This window comes from Canis lupus, chromosome 36 (genome assembly GCF_048164855.1).
Source record: "Canis lupus baileyi chromosome 36, mCanLup2.hap1, whole genome shotgun sequence".
Lineage (NCBI taxonomy): Eukaryota > Metazoa > Chordata > Mammalia > Carnivora > Canidae > Canis > Canis lupus.
Genome location: NC_132873.1, coordinates 19,835,852 through 19,854,449, shown reverse-complemented (window position 1 = coordinate 19,854,449; position 18,598 = coordinate 19,835,852). Strand labels below are relative to the sequence as shown.

The 18,598-nt window shown below is 42.7% G+C and overlaps 1 long non-coding RNA gene across 2 annotated transcripts in view; it reads right to left on the bottom strand.

The window, feature by feature from the left end:
• The window catches only part of LOC140625452 (uncharacterized), a 172,917-nt gene that overhangs the window by 54,112 nt on the left and 100,207 nt on the right, over positions 1–18,598 (bottom strand). The window contains exons 5-6 of one of the 2 annotated variants that reach the window (XR_012024787.1): positions 16,879–16,970; positions 11,838–11,899 (exon numbers count right to left, since the gene is read on the bottom strand). This is a non-coding gene — a long non-coding RNA (uncharacterized lncRNA). The remainder of the gene's footprint in view (positions 1–11,837; positions 11,900–16,878; positions 16,971–18,598) is intronic. The other variant, XR_012024788.1, reaches the window with a different exon arrangement.

Here is an 18,598-nt window from a genome sequence, read left to right as displayed (position 1 = left end):
AGTCTTTGATCTTGACAGCCCTGAAATACTACCTTACCATTACATCATAACTATGAAATGGCTTTTGTTGGCTAGTGCAGTGACTTTTCAAAAAGTTTCCACTAAATACACAAATACTACAGTGAAAGGATGTCAGATATTCCAAATGATTAGTGATGGTATTAAAATTGCCAGTATTGCCATATATTGTACCCCTAAGAATTTAGAATATTTATGGCCAGGCCTTCATCTAAGTAGTCTGTTGGGTTTTTTTCCTCCTTTTTACTATTTTTTTTTCCTTTTTAAAATGATGGATATTTTCTCCTTTGCCTTTTTCACATGCTTTGCTATTTCTGAAAGCCATTTAAACCATTTTCCCAGCGTATATTCATACAAGAGTCAATAGAGCCACTGAACCAAATAATGTTTACTTCCATCTCAAATATTTATTAATTCAATAAATATTTACTGTAGAATCATAACATATCATATGACATAGATTCAACTATGCACATTTGGCCCATTCCCCACTCCCTACCCCCAAAAGAAAGAGAAAGATAACACTTTCAGTAGTGTGGATAATCCAACCACCCATCCACTCACTCAGTAACAGGACCTAGAGTGGACCTGCTGTCAGCTTGGCTGGTTTTACTTCCCTTGTACCTCTCAGAAGTAAGGGTGAATGTAAGGCCAGGGCTTGAAAGTGAAGTGTTTGGGGGTACATCAGGGCCTCTAAATAAGGGCTAGCTGATTCATCTGGTTCCCAGCCAAAAAACAATCAAACAAAAAAGCAGTCTGATCCACTGCTGGAGAAAAACCTGGCTCTATTGGACCCAGCGAGGGCTGTCCCTATATTCCATTTCATAAAACATTAAAGGGGTTTATCAAGGATAATCTTGACTCTAAGATTTATTTGCTGTACTCCTTGTGATAGATACAATGCAGGTAAGTAAGGTACACCTGCTGTATAAAAGTTTGTCCTCAAATTACAGGGGGAAATTCCTAGTTCGCTTAGTGAGCATTTTAGAAGTATAAGAACAAGTTTATTCACACACATGCATATACATACACACATATAACCTGAGAATGAGTCACACTTTTTAGAGTGGGCCAATCTTGACATGTTCTTTCTAACCTAATAGTTTGTTTCACTAATCTTCACTTTCTCTATTAGGAACTGTGAGGATGTCAAATGATATAAATTTAAGAGGTGAGATAATAAGACATTTATTTTTAAATTTCTGTTTTTAGAACTAATTATCAATAGAGTTGGAGATTTAGTGGTTGGTGTGGTGGCTTTTTAGTAGAAACTAGTGATTCAAAACCAGAAGTGTAGGGATGCCTGGCTGCCTCAGTTGGTGGAGCATGTGACTCTGGATTGTGAGTTCAAGCCACGTGCTGGGTGTAGAGATTGCTTAAATAAATAAACTTAAATTTTTAAAAAATTAATCTTAAAAAATAGAAGTGTAAACAGAGTTTTATTTATTTACTGATCACTGAGACACATTAGCCAATGGGAAGGCTTTTATCAATAATATATATAATATGTATATTGTGTATACTCATGCGCCATAACATCAATCATTAGATGATACATACACGCTAGTTCCAGTGAATTGCCTCCTTGCCTGTAAACGGTCTCAGTTGTACCAGATCTGAAATGCATCATGCCAAACATTTCCTCCTAATTGTTTTAACGAAGGATCTTTTCAAGAAAAGTTAATCCACCTGTTTCTAATTCAGTTACAGCTTATTCCCTTAAGATGTTACCTTGCCTGAGCTAGCTCTATTAAAAAAAAAAAAATCTTTTTACTGTCTTTTTTAAGGTTTCTTTGCAAACAGGTGGTCCTTCAAACGGCTGGGGGCCTCCCCAGCCCTCAACTCATGTTTGATTCAAGCTCAGAATGAGCCTTGTTTAATCAATTGGACTCCCCAAGAGGTTGGAAAACATACCACCCCATGATGGAAAGGAGAGACTGCGAAGCAAGCATTGAATTTTCTCACAACTCAAATCTAATCTTTTCCTCTCTCCTCATAAGATCAAATGGAAATTGCAAAGGTTACATGCAATACCTCATTCCAGCTGACCTTTTCAGTAAAAGAGAAACAAGAGTGTAAGACAGAGAATGTGACTTTTAGACAGAGGGCCATCTTGTCTGGGGACAGGATCATTGTGAGGATTACATCCGCAGATCTTGGTAGCTTTATTTTAGAACTAGAAAGGGTGGCAGGAAAAGCAAAGAACATCCTCATTAAAGCTGATTTACTGGAGAGGCTCAAAATCCTCCTTTCCTCTTTGGTATCACCCAAGTTACTCATGCCAATTTGTGAAGCTGCACATCATTATTTTAATTGTCTGCAGCCCTTGGGTGAGTTTTAATAATCTCACTAGGCTGGCTACAAGCAGGACTCTGGACACTACAGTTTTCACAGAGATACTAGGTGGTCACCAAGTCCGGTGAAACTAAAGGACTATGTTCATTGACAAGCTTTGGAACAAGATTTGGGGTATTTTCCCCCCTAATCTTATAACATAGGAGCTGCCTATCCTCTGATATAACATAAATTGGAATCAGGCTGGGGCAAAGGTTTTTTTTGATCAACAAAACACTGCACAAAAAATAGTCCTGCATTTCCCTGCTTTCTATAGCTCTCTCTTCTATACGTTTATCCCTGCCAAAAATATTCCCTTTTCTCAAACCTTCCCCAAAACTTTCCTAAACCACTGAGCCACCCGGGCTGCCCTACCCAAAACTTTCCTAGAGGAAAAAGCCCTAAACAACAGCTCCCATTGCACAGAATGTTAAGTATCAGGCAATGGACTGTCAGTGAGTCAGCTTCAGAAAAAGTATTTAGCCAGAGCGAAGGGAAATCAGCCTGTGCTAGAATCAGCTACACTTATGTCCTTTCTATTGCTATTCATTTCTCCTTATGAAGCGTCATACGTCTTTCGCTCTGGAGAACCCTCAGGACTGTATCTCAAATAACCCCCTAAGCCCCCAGCTACAGAGCTGATAAACCCCAGATTCTACCCACAGCCTTGGATGCATCCTGCCTGAACTTCTGCTCTTTAGTCAAAGACGCTTGATGAATGGAAATTTCAAACGTTCTTTGGATGCTCCTGATATTTGAATCACTGTTTAAATGGGTTGAAAATTAAAAAGTTTGGAAACTTTTTTAAGAAAGGGAAGAAGGTGAGGGCAAAGAGGGGAACTCTCTATCAAAAAAGTAGGTGAATCTACATTATCGCAGAGCAGATCCATACAGTAAGCCATACAGTGGTCTTCCGGAAAGCAAGTGTGCTGTGAGTTACATTTGGATGGCCCCATCAGAGACTATGATTGTTGTTGTTGTTTTTTTAAGATTTTATTTATTTATTCATGAAAGACAGAGAGAGAGAGAGAGAGAGGCAGAGACACAGGTAGAGGGAGAAACAGGCTCCACGCAGGAAGCCTGACATGGGACTCAATCCCAGGTCTCCAGGATCACACCCGGGGCTGAAGGTGGCGCTAAACTGCTGAGTCACTTGGGCTGCCCTATGATGATTGTTAATACAGCTGCCACACTTCTGTCCTTACGTTTTTCTTTCTTTCTTTCCTTTCTTTCTTTCTTTTTTTTTTAAGATTTATTTATTTATTTGATGGAGAGAGAGAGAGAGAACACAAAGAGGGGAAGTAGCAGAGGGAGAGAACCAAGCTCCCTGCTGAGCAGGGAGCCTGATGTGAGGCTCAATACCAGGACCCCGAGATCATGACCTGAGCTGAAGGTGGTTGCTTAACCACTGAGCCACCCAGGTGCCCCTGTATGTTTCTTGTAACATTCTTCAACACTACTCCAGATTGGTGTGATTCTAAATCTCCATGGCTACACAGAGAAAAATGAAGTCCAGCTGAAGTAGAAGTAGAGAGATCTTCTTGTAGTTTTGCCTTTAAGTGAGTACTGACAAACAAGGAAGTTGAGAAGGTGAGCTGGGCTCTCTGGAGAATCTCTTGGACTGGAAGACAGTTGTGGCCCACTAGGAAGTTCTCCAAAGTAAAGGGCAAGATCTTTAGTGCCTACTGACATTGCCAGAGAAATTGGCATGGAGGAAGTCAGCCCGCAAGGGCCCTATTAATAAAGACCTCAGATTTACTGGCACACATGAGGCAGATCGATGTGACAAGGAAATAGAGAAAATGAGGTGAAGGCAAAGAGGGAAAGTGAAGAAGTGAAGTCACCAGAGTTTCATGGATGTAATGATCCCATGAAGGACTGCAGAGCAAACATTGAGGGCTGGTTGTTCTTGAGATTCAGAAAAAAAAAAAAAAAAGAAAGAAACTTTCTTTAAACAAATCAACAACATATTCCTGCCATGAAGATAGGAAAAGCTGGGATGCCTGAGTGGCTGAGTGGTTGAGCATCAGCCTTCAGCTCAGGGTATGATCCTGGAGTCCCCAGATCAAGTCCCACATTAGGCTCCCTGCATGAAGCCTGCTTCTCCTCCCTCTGCCTATGTCTCTCTCTCTGTGTCTCTCGTGAATAAATCAATAAAATCTTTAAAAAAAAAAAAAAGAAGATAGGAAAAGTAGTGATGCCCAAAATCATCTCCAAGAGCACCAATCTGTTTGATTTCCCAATATTCTCTCTTCTCTTCCTTACAGTGCAGAGTGACGTTAATTTATTAAGCCTACGTGAACTTGGGATCCCTGGGTGGCTCAGGGGTTTAGCCCCTGCCTTGGGCCCGGGGCGTGATCCTGGAGTCCCGGGATCAAGTCCCACATTGGGCTCCCTGCATGGAGCCTGCCTCTCTCTCTCTCCCTGTGTCTCTCATGAATGAATAAATAAAATCTTAAAAAAAAAAAAAAAAAAAAAGAAAGAAAAAAGCCTACGTGAACTGAGGTTAATTTAATTTTGAGGATTTCTCAACAGGCTTCAGATCACTGGACACTCTAGGTTGTTGTGAAACTACAGCTGGAAGTCCCTGCCATTCTACAAATCTAGGCCCAGAGGTGCAGACTAATCACCTCAGGCAAAACAAGAATAATAACAGAAGCCTCCTTTCCCAGATACAAGTAAATTGGGAAAAAAAAAAAAAAAAGATTTTATTTATTCTTTTGAGAGAGAGAGAGAGCCAGAGAGCACAAGCAGGGGAAAGAGCAGAAGGAGAGGGAGAAGCAGGTGCAATCCCAGGGCTGATCCCAGGCTGGGATCATGACCTGAACCAAAGGCAGATGCCCAACCGACTGAGCCACCTAGGCGCACCAAGAAGAAGCAATCTTATTTGCTAAATGAATTCAGGGCCTCTGAGATCTGCCCTCCAGCATCCAGCTGTGGCCTAGCACTAGCTGCCTCCGCTGTGTGAATGGAGACAGTAGGATAAAGGCCTGGCTAAGAGCCTTCAAAGGTAAATCAAGCAAATTGATAAGTTTCCTAAACAAAGAACACACACAGGCACAAGTACTTGACTGAGGACAAAATTCTGTAAATGTTTCCTTCTGAGCAAAGTTCAAGGCACAGGCCAGCCTTTCCCCCAACAGAAAAGGAGAGAGATGATAGAGACAATTACTCCATCAGGACTCACTGGTTTTCTTTGTGAGGTCATGATTTTTCATTATTTGCCAGAAGTAATAATGTACATACTGAGACAGATAAGCCATCTAACACGAACACCACTGAGTTTACAGCTCAATCTCCTGTTAGAAAAGAAGTCTCTGAAATTCTTTGGCTCTGACACAACTCCTTCCTATGCCTCTAGACCAGGCTTTTCAGAGAGCAGCAGGGAATGTTTTCAATCCTCTCCAGCTCAAGGCTACATCTAAAGGGAAGATAGACAGGTTTAGCTTCATCTAGGAAAGCGGTACAGCAGACTCGTTACTGAATATCTGCCTTCTGCGTGTCCTGTGCTGGGTGCGGCCCTGGGGCAAACAGAGGAACAGCACCCAGTTCCTGCCCTTGAGAAGTTCATGGTGTAGTAGGGGAGCCAGGCCGGAGGCTGCTCCTGAAGGGGCGCCACGGTTGCTAGGCAGCTGGTCCAGAATAGCTATTCAAGTTGGGAAGTCAAGTCCTGCTTTTAGCTCTGCCCTTTGACATGTGAGATAAGTCACTAGTCTCAGGATCCTCTCTGCCTACAGTGTAATGTATATAATTAGGAATTACTTAACATCTCTCCTATAATGAGCTAAGGTTGCATATACCTAGATATATGTTAATGATTCAAATTAAAAGGGAATATAATTCTGTTCCCAGGTCATCTTGAGTAAAATCCAAGCACCTTTTCCCACCACTCTTACAGGTCACTATTTTATTTCTTTGGTGTCCTCCAAAATGTCATTCACAAATTCAGTAACTATGTGTAAGAAAATGAGCAAATGACTCAAGAATCATTTGGATTTCTTTCAATCATTTGCTGGATCCTCACATTAACAATGTCTAGCACTTAAACAACTTTGTCTTTCCCTCTGTCGTGGACATCTGCCCCATGATCCATTTCTCCTTTTTCTAGTAATATGGCTTTGGGAACTATACCTTCTTATTAGATATGATCATAGTGGTTCCTTTATACAAACCTAAGGTAGGCGAGAAACATAACAATCTTGAATGTTCTTGAGGATGGTCAGAGCTCAACAGATACTGAAGTATCCTGAAGAGATTATTCCTTAATTCCTGTTGTCTGGATCCCAAGACCTGCCCTGGCTCCCATCCTCTCTGAGCCTATATTTTCTGCTTTCCATTTCGTTCTGTGACCTACCTTTATATCCTAAATAAATACCTTTTGTGCTTAAATTAACTAGAGTTGGATTCTGTTGTGCTTATAACTGAAGTATTCTGTTGTACACACCTTCAGGTAATTAAACTGGGACACCAAAATAGAAAAAGAGAATTTTCAGAGCTAAAAGAAGTCTTCAAAATCTAGTCCAACCCTTTTATTTTGCAGACAGTTTGACCAAGAGAAGTTAAGTGACGTGATCAAAATCCTAACATTGGTTGATGAGAATCAAGCCCAGAACCCAGAAGACCTGGCTCCCTGTCTTATACTTTTTCACCATTTCCTGTCCTCGGGCCACTTCTAAGGTTATTGTATATGGCTGTTCTCATTAAGTAGTTACAACACAGGACATAAAGTTCACAAAGCCTAGAATATTTACTATGTAGTCCTTTACAGGAAAAGTTTACCTACAACTGACATACATAATATATAAATGAATGAATGTGAATATGTTCTAATAAAACTTTATAGACACAGAAATTTGAACTTCCTACCATTTTCACATGTCTCAAAATATTCTTCTTTTGATTTTTTCAATAAAAATGTGAAAACCATCTTAGTCAATGGACTGTACAAAAACAGGCAGTAGGCCAGATTTGACCTACAGACTCTAGTTCACCTGGTTAAGCCAGTTTGAATTAGGGTTCTGCTACTTGCAATGAAGTACACCTACTTGGTACAATAAAGTCATCATATGTTTATTGATAGTCTGCTGTGCACTATGCATACAATAAAGAATAAGATATAATCCCTTCCCCAAGGATTCAAGGCCTTCCATAATGATAGTCACCATTTATTGACGATTTGTTACAATGTGCTAACTGCTTAGCGCTTTCCATGAGGTATCTCATTTAATCTTCATTAACAATGCCACAAGATGGTTTATATTATTATTCCTACTTTAGAAATGAGGAAAGTGAGGCTCAGAAGTACTTGCCCAAGGTCACCTAGCTAGTGGATGGTAGAGCAAGATCTGAATCCAGGTTGCAGGACTCTGAAGTCTGGGGACCTAACCACTGTGTTAAATGAACACTCCATAGGGTGCCTCCAACCTACACTGTGATTCCCATTATCCACCTCTGCCTTCTCTCAGACTGCAGGATTCACCGTGCCCCACACCTGTCCTGCACAGCTTTCCCTGCAAGGCTGCTCAGCTCTCTATCCTAGTCTTTTGACCATCCCAGCCACCAATTCTTAGTAACCACTCCTTCTGAACACCCATACCAGCTGGTGTCTAGATTACTCATTTTAAGCTTATAGAGGGTTTTGATTGTCATTTCACTTTTTCTGTGTTTGTTCTCTCTCTACTAGTCATAGTATCAGTAATAGGGGGTGGGAACTTCCCTCTGCCTCTCTGAGTAACCTCAGCAACAAACACATAATAAGCTGAAAGTTGGGAAGAAAGAAAAAAAAGCAAATGAATGTGATAAAAGGATAGATAAGGCCACTAAAGAAACCATTAAAAACCAAACATCATCACCTTCTATAAATGAGAAAAAATAAAGACATTAAAAAGTTCAGGGGGTCCCTGGGTGGCTCAGTGGTTGGGCGCCTGCCTTCAGCTGGTGGCATGATCCTGGAGTCCTGGGATGGAGCCCACATCGGGCTTCCTGCATGGAGCCTGCTTCTCTCGCTGCCTGTGTCTCTGCCTGTGTGAGTGTGTGTCTTTCATGTATAAATAAATAAAATCTTTTTAAAAAATTAAAAAAATAAAAAGTTCAGCACCCCCATTCACACCAAAAAAAAAGGGGGTGGGGAACCAAACACATTTGGGACATACTTGAGGAATAAAAAGTTAAAACAGAGGGACAAGACAAGGGTAAAAACAACCATTAAGAACGGAATAGAAGGGTGCCTGACTGCCTCAGTCAGTAGAGCATGCGACTCTTGATCTCAGGGTTGTGAGGTCAAGCCCCACATTGGGTGTAGAGATTATTTAAAAATGAAATATTAAAAAAAAGAATAGAAATAAAGGACAAATTAATGTCTATACCTGAAAGAGAAGCTTCCCCACCCCTAAAAATAGAACTGAATAAGACATAATACACAAAAAGAACAGAATACAGAAAAATTTCTCCAAACCCAAGAAACACTTGAATCTTCAGATTAAAAAAGCTCACTATGAACTAGGAAAATTTGATATAGAACCATCAACAAGACATCAAGAAGGGCGCCTGGCTGGCTCCCTCTAGTCAGTAGAGCATGTGACTCTTGGTCTCAAGACTGTAAATTCAAGCCCCATGTTGGGTGTAGAGATTATTTAAAAATAAAATATTTATTTTTTTAAGTAAAATATTTATTTTATTTTTTAAGTTTTTTTTAAGTAAAATATTTAAACAAAAAAATATTTAAACAAAAAACCCCCAAGATATCAAGAATAGAGAAAGAGTTCTTCAAGCATATGCAAGCATAAAGTCTAGAGCTCTACAAGGGGAAGATAATAAGCCTGGCTTCACCCCTCTAAATAGCAGCATTCAATGCCGGAAGGTAATGGAACACTGCCTACAAGGTTCTGAGGGAAAGAAAAGGTGAATCAGGAATATCACAGTCCTACAGACGGGGAGCAGTCAGACATTCTCAAAAATGAAAGAATTCAGGGACTATCAATGAGTCCTTCTGCAAGGGGAAGTGGAGAAAAAAACTACTTGACGGTGAATTATAGACATTCAAGAAACCGATCAAATTAGAAAACTAGTAATGTAAAAGTTTGATTAAAAGACTAGCAGCAAGGATGCCTTGCTGGCTCAGCAGTTGAGCATCTGCCTTTGGCTCATGGAATCCAGGATCAAGTCCCACATCGGGCTCCCTGCATGGAGCCTGCTTCTCCCTCTGCCTGTGCCTCTGACTCTCTCTGTGTGTCTCTCATGAATAAATAAATAAATCTTTAGAAAAAAAAAAAAAAACTAGCAGCAGAGTTTTACTCACTCCAGAGAAATAAATGGACATAAATCAGAATGTAGGTGCTATAAACCCAAACAAAATTTTTAAAAAAGATTTTATTTATTTATTCATGAGAGACACACAGAGAGAGAAAGAGGCAGAGACACAGGCAGAGGGAGAAGCAGGTTCCATGTAGGGAGCCCAACGTGGGACTCAACCCTGGGTCTCCAGGATCAGGCCCTGGGCTGAAGGCGCTAAACCGCTAAGCCACCAAGACTGCCCAAACCCAAACAAATTAAAAATAATGAAAGCATCCCAATTTGGGAGACAGGAAGAAGCCGAAAGCACTGATACATCTCATCACCTAGCAAGGGGTCAACCAAAGATACCCACCCACTTTTCTTTTTTTTCTTTCTTTTTTTTTTTTTTTTTAAGATTTATTTATTCAGAGAGAGAGAGAGAGAGGCAGAGACACAGGCAGAGGGAGAAGCAGGCTCCATGCGGGGAGCCTGATGTGGGACTCGATCCCGGGTCTCCAGGATCACACCCCGGGCTGTAGGCGGCGCTAAACCGCTGCGCCACCAGGGCTGCCCGCCACCCACTTTTCAATAGATTTTTTTCTTCTTTCTTCTTCTTCTTCTTCTTCTTCTTCTTCTTCTTCTTCTTCTTCTTCTTCTTCTTCTTCTTCTTCTTCTTCTTCTTCTTCTTCTTCTTCTTCTTCTTCTTCTTCTTCTTCTTCCTTCTTCCTTCTTTCTTCTTCTTCTTTTAATATTTTATTTATTTATTTGAAAGAGAGGAAGAGAGAGTACAGAGGGAGTAAGAGAGGGAGAAACAGACTCCCCACTGAGCGGAGAGCCCAATGCAGGACCCCAGCATCATAACCTGAGCCAAAGGCAGATGCTTAACTAACTGAACCATCCAGGTGCCCCTTGATTTTCATCACATATTCTTCTTTTCTTAATCTTGGAGTCATCTTTTAGGAACTGATGTATCTTGTCTTTCAGGAACATTCAAAGTTTATCAATTTTACCTGAGTTTCTTTTATCTGTTAAGTTTAGGTAAAACCAAACGTAATGTTTTATTTTTATTTATTTATTTTTAAAAGATTTTATTTATTTATTCATGAGAGACCCAGAGAGAGAGAGAGAGAGAGAGTCAGAGACATGGGCAGAGGGAGAAGCAGACTCCATGCGGGAAGCCTGATGTGGGACTCAATCCCAGGACTCCAGGATCATGTCCTGGGCTGAACACAAACACTAAACCGCTAAACCGCTGAGGCACCCAGGCATCCCTATTTATTTTTTATTTATTCATTTGAAGGAGAGACGGAGAAACAGAGGGAACACAAGCAGGAGGAGAGGCAGAGGGGGAGAGAGAAGAACAGACTCTGAGCTGAGCAGGGAACCAGATGCGGGAATCGATCCCAGGGCCTGGAGATCATGACCTGAGCCAAAGGCAGATGCTTAACCATCTGAGCCACCCAGGAGCCCCAAACCTAATGTTTTATTTTTAAAAGCATGCATAATAGGATCCTGCTACTATAAAATTATTTCTGTCTTATATATGCATAAAATGAAGTCTGGAATATATCTATTAAGTGTTGTTATTTTTGAATGGTAATAGTAACAACAGCTAAGTCTTATTGTGGACTACACTATGTATCAGGCACTATCTTAAGTACTTTATATGCATCTCCATGTTTAATCCTCAGGAGATTCCTAAAGGATAGGTACTCTCATCACCCCTACTTCACAAGTGAGGCACAGGGTTGCTTCCTAGGGTGACATAAATGGTGATTGGGAGAGCTAAGTCAAGCGCAGAGCTTCAGGCTCCAGTCTGTGCTCTTCCCCATTACCCTCCATTGCTTCTCGACTAGGTAAGTCATTTGTTGTTTTTCTGTACTTTGAATTTGTAATTGATGATTACGGATCATTAAAAAAAAAAAAAAAGTCATTACCAAATGTTAAAAGCGCTTCCACAGGAAAAACAGGATGAATACTCCCAGGTTTAATGCAGGCCAACTGAGCAGAGCCTAAACCACTTCTCCCCCTCTCCCCCCTCCCCCCCACATCCCTGTCTCCAGACCAGTGATCTAGCCTTACCTTGGAGGCAGAAGGGAGCATCCAGAGGATAAACTCCTCAGCAAACCAGCACAGGCTTTGGAACAATAGGGGGGTCTGAACTTTAATGATAATCACTGCAACGGGGTGGATCGAAATTCAAAACAGCATACCTGTATTTTACTGGCTTTGGGCAGATTAGCTGGAGGAAATAAGCATCCTTAAGGGATCATCTCTAAGAAAGAAGAAAATGCGTAATAAACAAAAGGTCTAAAAAGTCCCAGGTGTACGCAGTCACGCATCCAGGTTACTGCATCTCTGAACCACTTGCTAGACTGACACGGCTTCATTTTCAATGACACAGCTTAGCCGGCCTGGCGCACTCTGCGGTCCCCGAGCTATATAATAAGGGTGGTAATGGGGAGCGGCTCCCGGGAGGGCGGAGGAACAGCTGTCGGTGTCACCTGGGAATGGCGCCCACATACAAATCTCATCTCTTTGACAACGATTCTAAAGTCCCCCTGTCACTGTCACTCACCCGCAAAATTAATGACTAAAGGGGAGAAGGAGAGGAAATGCCTAGGCCCTGAAACGGAGAGAAAGACTGAGAGAGGGACAGAGCAAGTTAATAAATAAAACAAGAGCCTGAAGGGAAGAGCTGCTTTGTCAGAATATAAATATTTCCCTTCCCCTTTTATCTTTAATGTAGTGTGAGAAGCTTATTAAAGGGAAATGCATCTCTGTCCCTGGAGCCCTCGCTCAAGCCTTGCGGGGAGCTGCCTGCAGAACGGGCCGCCGACCCCACGCTCATAAACCCTTCCCTGCTGGAAGTGAGCGTGCGGCGCTAAAGGAGGCTAAAGGAGGGTTGAGGGAAGAAAGGGAAGCCATTGTGGCCATTAGGATCCTTATCTTGATGGGCCTGGTGTCATGTTATGCTAATCGCTGGGTGATGCTGAGAGACTGAGGCTGAGGAATGCCTGCCTTGTCTGCTCAAAGGCTTGGCTTGACATTCCGAGGGAAGCTGGCATTGCCAGACTTAGACTCCACTCCATTGGAGGGAACAATATCCAAATTCAGACAAAGGGGAATTTGTCTCCAAGAGTAAGATAGGCTTAGAAGCTGGGGGTGGGGGGGGTATGGGGAGGGGGCTCTGTGAGTATTCCTCCTCCCAGCTGCCTCTCCAGGAGACCAGGATTTCAGGTCCGCTGAGCTCTGGGGCTGGCACATCCCTTCTGACCATTTAGAGACATCCGGCCATGTGGTTACAGGAGGATAAGCCCCCCATTCCTCAGGTGCCATGTTCTAGCCCAAGGCCGGAGTGGGAGTGGGGGGGGCAGAGACGAGGTGCCTCTGCTTCATTCTTCTCAACTGAGCTTTCCAGAGAAGCTGGCCTCAGTGGCTTTACTGCTTTACCCATCCCACAACATACCCAAGCATCTTTATTTCTACAAAGTAATTGATGGAGAGGACACAAATTTTTTTAATCGGCATTTCTGGCTCTCTTGCCAGGGAATTCATTTATCTCCTTGCACTTAGCAAGGTTTGCTGCTATTTCAAACCCCTCAGGGACCACATAATCACTCCTGCTGCAGAACCTACTTCGTATCCCCATGCAGGCTCCTCCCCGTTACGATGTCTTTTTCTGTCTCATCCTTGCTAATTTTGTGCATCTGATTCTCTTTCCCACTGAACCTCACCTAGGTTGGAATAAAGACACAGCTAGTGCTCAGTTATTGCTATTCCACTGTGACTACCACTTTCAGGACCAATTATATCTCATGGCAATGTCTGCGTTACGAGGAAGTGTATAATTCAGGCACAGTGAGCCATTCTTAGCGGGATCCTAGGGGAATCCTTGCCCACCATTCTAAACATTGCCTAGGAGCTATTTACAATATGCACCTGATTGAACATTCCACCTCCTGCATAAGCCCCATTTCGCCTCCCTGAAGCCCCAGCTGCCCGCTTTGGGGGCCTGGAAACTTGAGAGGGTCCATTTCTAGTGTTCCCACAAATAGTCTGGAGGAGCAGGAGGTGGGGGAGGAGGGTGGCTCACACTTACCTGAGGGGCGGTTGTGTGAAAGAGGGATTAAATTTGTGCTGTGAAGATCAATGAAAGCCTTGGAGAGGCAGATTTCAGTTCAATATAATGAAGGACTTTCTAACAATTAAAGCTATCCAAAAAATGGGAACCCCTTAAAAAGACCCTTCTCTCCCTGGAGTTCAGGCAGAGGGGAGATCCTTCCAGCCAGAACTGTGCAACGGCTGGACACACACACACACACACACACACACCCCTGCAGTGCCTCTAGTTCTTGAGCGAGACGACCTGGGTTCAAACCTCAGCCTAAAACCTACTAGCTCTATGGTCTTGGGCAAGTTTTTTAGCCTCTCTAAAAAAATGCAGATAAAAACACATTAGTCTTTCTAGGCAATTGTGAGAGGTTTTTCGTTTGGGTTTGTTTTGTGTTTATCAAAAGAATCTGTAGTTTCTGAACAGTAAGATAGTGTTCTAAGCCCTTGTGTGCTCAAAGCTCTTCCTGATTTATAGACATGATAAAGAGAGGCCACCATTTACCAGCAACTACAACATAAAACAGAATTTTGTAATTGCTATTTTACATACATACATAAACACAAATGTTAGTGTTGAAGCTTTTAGAAATTGTGATGAGGAAAATTCTCTTAAACCAACAAGTTGAACTGTATAGGGTAAAGAAAGGTAGGAAACAATAACTCATTTATTCAGCAGGTATTTATTATGCACCCAGCTAGTGCAAAGCTTCTTGGGAAATGCCAGGATGGCTTAAAAAACTACTGCAGGAACTACTGCCTGCTGGGGGCTGGCCAGGTAGCAAATAATTGTTTCTGACCCCTCCACTTACAAAAATGGACAGAGTTCCACAGGCTCTGAAAATTTTAAGTGCTCTGTAGGGCATTTTGCATTGGTTTGTATCCACATGAAATGGGCAGGGCAATAATATAAAATAATAATATAAACACGGTAGGAAATGGATCACCTAATTTTCTCCCTATTTTCCATTAGAAGTTCAGTATTTCTGAAGACTGATGAACTCTATGTGCATTTTGCCTAGGAATGAAAAATAACTTTTTATTTCATTTGTACTTAGCACAGTTCTTGGTTCTGAAAGCCCGATGCCTAAAAAGGACATTGGTAGGAATAAACATGAGATGCCCAAAATATCTCTTTCCTATGGGTTGTAGACATCCAGATTTGGAAAAGAAAGCTTTCCCTTCAGTAGCTCCTGTAGTCTGTAGCAACTGTCAAATATCCATTTCTCTTGCTTATTATTTTTAAAAATATTTTATTTATTTATTTGAGAAAGAGAGCATGCTCACAAGAGGCAGGGGAGGAGCAGAGGGAGAGACTCTCAAGCTGACTGCACTGAGCAAGGACCCTGATCAGAGCTCAATCCCACGACCCTAGCCAAAACCAAGAGTCAGACACTTAACCAGCTGAGCCTCCCAGGCGCCCCTCCAGCTTATTAATTCATTGGAAATATGCAGACAGAAACATGACTTTCCCTGGCCCTGCCATTTCTACAATATTTTCATTCTCAACTTAGCATAGTTGGACGCTGGTAGCTTTCTGAGAAACCAGAAGTTTCAGCACCCATGTCTGCCTAGACCAAATTGTCTTTTTAAAGCACAAAGAACAGTAATACTTACCCTTTATTGAGCATTTACAACATTCTGGGTACTAAGTTCATCGTATTATCTCATTTGTACTTCACAATCCTATGAGGTGGATGCTGGTATTATTACCATTTTACAGATGAGAAAACTGTGGCCCAGAAAAGGAACTTGTCTGAAGCCACCTAACAAAGATTCAAATCCATAAAACCTGTGCTCTCAACCATTGCTATCAGACTGCATCTCCAAAGAAAGGGGAGAGGAGTTCCCACTATAAACAAGAGCTTTCCAAACAGTTAATGGAAAAATGACTTTATCACTCCCCACAGACTGAGAAAGGTGAGATGGCTACCTGGGGACACCCACTATCCCATGGAGGTCTGTCCCCGTCTTGGGATGTTCTCCTTGACAGCTGGCTATAGCAGAGGAGGGAGATAGAAACTCATAGAGCCTTCCATAGAAAGCACAAGATCACCCTATCTGTTTGCTCTCGGAGGGCTTTCTCCAGACCAGACATACTTAGGTGTTTAGGAGGTTCATGGTCTTAGTGATAGACTCAACTTCCCTCTTCTTCTTTCCTTCCCACAAGCTTTTGTTTTCTCCAAAGCGAGAACTGGGTTCCAAAGGCCTGTTCTTTTATTCATTATCTGTGTAATTTTGAACCTGTCTATACCTTGGTTTTCCATCTGCAAAAATGGGTCCAATAAATAGTAGCTACTCAAAGGGCTGTTGTGAGAATAAAGATTCAAGGAGATGGTGCGGGTCAAGTTCTTAGCACAGTGCCTGGCCACGGCAAGCACTCAATAAATGCGAACTGTTAACAAAAATAGCAATGATACAACTAATACCAGATGTTGGAGTCAGACAGCTGGCTTTCTCTTCACTGTTCAACTGGAATTTAAGTCAGGATATCATCAGCCCTGGGTGCTAAGACACAGCAAGACCAATATGGTCCTCAGAACCAAAGCCTTAAGGTAGTGGGTAATCTCTGAGCTCCAAGGACCAGCTTTATAAATTTAAGGCTAGGGGAAGAGGAGGAGTGAAGTTTCACAGGTAAACCAAAGCCCCTTTTGCTAGGGTGAGAAGTCTGTCGCCTATTTTGTTTATCTCTTCTCTAAATGTTTCCTCTCCCGCCTCCTGGGATGTCTTCAAAACTGCTCCGTTTTGGTAGCAGCTCTTTACAAGTCTGCTGGAGGCCACAGGAACAGGCCAACAGCCCTTTCCCCAGCTCAAACAGCCAGCGGGAGCAGCCCCACGGCCCTCCCCCTGCCGAGGTTCCTGCAACCCCCCTTTCTGTGGCTTCCTGACCAGGCACAGCTGGGGAGGGAGGGTCAGCTCTGGCTGTGGCTCCAGAGCAGGGCAGCAGCACTCACCTGCTTCCCGTAGATCGCCCAGGCCCAGCCAACCCGAGGCACCTCGCCTCGCAGGTCCCTCTCATTTTTCACTCCAGAGCTCACACAAGCCCGTTTCCAGAGTGAGGTGAGCAGGAAGCAGAGATAAATAAATAAATTGATAAATAAAGTGGGCCCATTCTGTGCAAAGCTCTTGGATAAAGCTCACCTCTAGGAACCAAAAATGTGGATCCTCATTCCAGTTCTTTCTGTGAACTCTTGGACAATTCAATCCACCATCTTGGGCTTCGGTACTCTCATCTGAAAAATGAAGGAAAAGAATTACCTCTGATGTACGTTTCTGAAAAATCCCCCAAAACCATTCTTCAACTCGGCCCCTCCTTTTTCATGACAGGATGGGCTGGCTCCCAGCTCAGGGCCCAAGTCCTATTATAAGTTTGAGACACACTCAAGGTCACCACACAAAGCCAGATTCGTTTGTTCAACAAGACTGTAGAAGTTCCATAACAGCAGGGACACAGTATACTCCCAGCGCCCTGCCCAGAGCCTGCCACATGGTAATCTCTAAAGACATTTAAATAAATAAATAAATAAATAAATAAATAAATAAGTAAGTAAGTAAGTAAATAAATAAATAAATAAATAAATTCCATGTGGTTTTATTTCATCCTTTTCAACCTAAAATGTACCTTATTCATTCGTGCACTCAGCCACTTACGGAGACCCACCGTGCCTAGCATGCATCTCACCGCAGTGTAACTCCTGGGGATTTGAATAAACTTCTGTGACTACTTATAAACAACACAACGACTAAGGAGGCAGAACTAAAAGCAAGGAGAAATTCATCAATATATTAACAAGTTAGCTAAGAAAGAAAGGACTTCTCTGTTCCCATCCCAGAGACTTCTGATAGCCAGCATTCTAATAACAGTTGCTTTAACCAGCTTCACACTTTCAAAGCCAAAATTAACACCGTACAACGAAAGGCCCCAAATAAATTCAGAAGGTAAGACCTGAGCTAAGGAAGGCCTTTTGTTTCCTAGAGAAGAAGAAACACCTAAAGCCCTCTCTAGTCTCAAGCCAGCTCCCCTGCCCTCTCCTAACCACCTCATCATCCTGCCACCTCCCTTGGGGACCCGCCAGGTGGCTCGGGCCCAGCCGAGCCTCCTCCCTCAGGTGAAGCCATTCTCAAATTAAATCACAAAGAGGGAGCAGCCAGTCTGCAATGATCTGTGTTTATTTAGTAAATGGGTTGATTGCCCTCATTTGTGGAGATTAAGAGTTAATTTCCCAACGCAAAGAGAACAGATTTCTCGAAGGGCAGCCCCAGATAATTAAGAGGAAAAAAAAAACACAAAAATTCAAATACCTCCCTCCCCCAATCCCGCCCCTTCCCACCCACTTTTGGCCTCTCCTTGGCCTTTGCAGCCAGGTAGCCACAGGCCCCCGTTTCACTGAAGTTCTGACTGGGGAGAGGAGGATTTGGTAAACAAAGGCTTAGGAATTCTTTAGACTCCTTTTAAACTGACATCTGGCAAATTCTCTGGCAAATTTGAGATCACATAACAAGTTTCTCTACCCCACCCCGCCCCCACCCCCTCCCTGGCTTTGAAAGGCAAATGTTTTGAGGTTTGTGTCCTGTCCCCTCACAAAGTTTTTAATCAAGTGGAGTCAAACCACTTTGTCTACACCTTAATTGAAGAGCCTGGCTCTAGAGGTTAAAGTACTGTTTTACAATAACGAGGAGGAGGCAGGAGAGGGAGACGGGACTAAGTGGAAATGTGAAAGGGAAGAAAAGCCATGGGCAAGTGGCCCTTAAGGGCACACTCAGTGTACAGCACGCCTGGCCTTCTTCCCGGCACCCATTGGACACAGTGCACAGATAGCAAGCCATGAGCCTCCACTGGGCCAGTCCCCGGGAACTGGGG